At 40.0% G+C, this 1,177-nt stretch overlaps 1 protein-coding gene and 1 pseudogene across 1 annotated transcript in view; one reads left to right on the top strand and one right to left on the bottom strand.

Moving 5' to 3' along the window:
* Positions 1 to 1,177, bottom strand: part of TXK (TXK tyrosine kinase) — a 92,484-nt gene that overhangs the window by 38,147 nt on the left and 53,160 nt on the right. The gene's annotated exons all lie outside the window — the stretch shown is intronic.
* LOC111821734 (zinc finger protein 410 pseudogene) overlaps positions 965 to 1,177 on the top strand; it is a 1,895-nt pseudogene continuing 1,682 nt past the window's right edge.

The following is a 1,177-nucleotide window of genomic DNA, read 5'->3' as shown; positions in this document are numbered from 1 at the left end:
GGATTAAATATGCCTTTAGTATTCGCAAGCCAAATTGTAACTGTGAATTACTGTGTAGCCCTCTCTGTTCTTCAAACAAGAGAAAACAGAATGAGAGACTTAAGGGTAGTTTTCTATTGCAATTATCTAAAGGTAGAGAGTAGATTTATGGTGACAAAGGAAGCAAACTTCATTATTAGGGCATTTGGAATCATATTACATTTAAACTAGTTGCCATCAAGTCAATTCTTACTCATGGCAACACCACGTGTACCAGAGCAGAAATGCACTCCATAGGATTTTCAATGGCTGTGATCTTTTGAAGTAGTTAGCCAGACATTTCTTCCAAGGCACTTCTGGGTGGATTCCAACCACCAACTTTTCATACAGTAGCTGAGCATTTAATCATCTGTACCTCCCTTGTGTGTGTGCATGGTGTGTCATTGAGTTAATTTTCAATTCATTGCGACCCAGTGTGACAGAGTGGAACTGCCCCGTCAGGTTTTCTAGGCTGTAATCTCTTTTTTCTTCTTCAATATTTATTTATTTAAATAGATAATACAGTGAAACCTGTGAAAGCGGGAACTCAACAGGACTGCCTTGTTTTTCCAGGTCTCACAAGTTTTCCGCCTTTTACACGGGGCAGTCACGACTTTTCTATCGCTCTCTATTTAGTGGAAAATATTTGAGTTTTCTTCCTCTGACAGGTGTCCGCCTTACACAGGTTCTGGTTTTGCAGATATTACTGTATATTTATATGGTTCAAAATATTAAAGGTAGGTGTGTGGTCAGAATCCAGGACTGACTGACGAAGGCCAGCTGCCAGGGACAAGAAGGCTAAATTGATATACCACCTAGTACAGCATCTTACTGGAAGAGCATAGCATTTCCTAAAGAAATATGAGCATAACAGGAAGGTATCATTGACTCTGAATTAAATTTGAACCTGTCCCCTGAACAGCTATGGGATTTGGAAATTGAATCAATGTTATCAGATGAGTTAGAATCCAAACCAGAGCTCCTGGTACAGTTTGTTCAGAATACCTCTATCTCATTAGGACAGGGGCTTGTGGAATCAGAAAGTAAAGACATTACTTGCTTGTCCCTTCTTCCGGTGACTGAAGCTCAGAATGCAGCTGGCTAATGTTACCAGATGATACTTCAAATCGTACTAACTCTTCCAAGAAGGTCCCTTCCT

Source organism: Trichechus manatus, unplaced genomic scaffold (genome assembly GCF_000243295.1).
Source record: "Trichechus manatus latirostris isolate Lorelei unplaced genomic scaffold, TriManLat1.0 scaffold00101, whole genome shotgun sequence".
Lineage (NCBI taxonomy): Eukaryota > Metazoa > Chordata > Mammalia > Sirenia > Trichechidae > Trichechus > Trichechus manatus.
The sequence above is the reverse complement of the archived record's forward strand: the minus strand, read 5'-3'. Positions and strand labels throughout refer to the sequence as shown.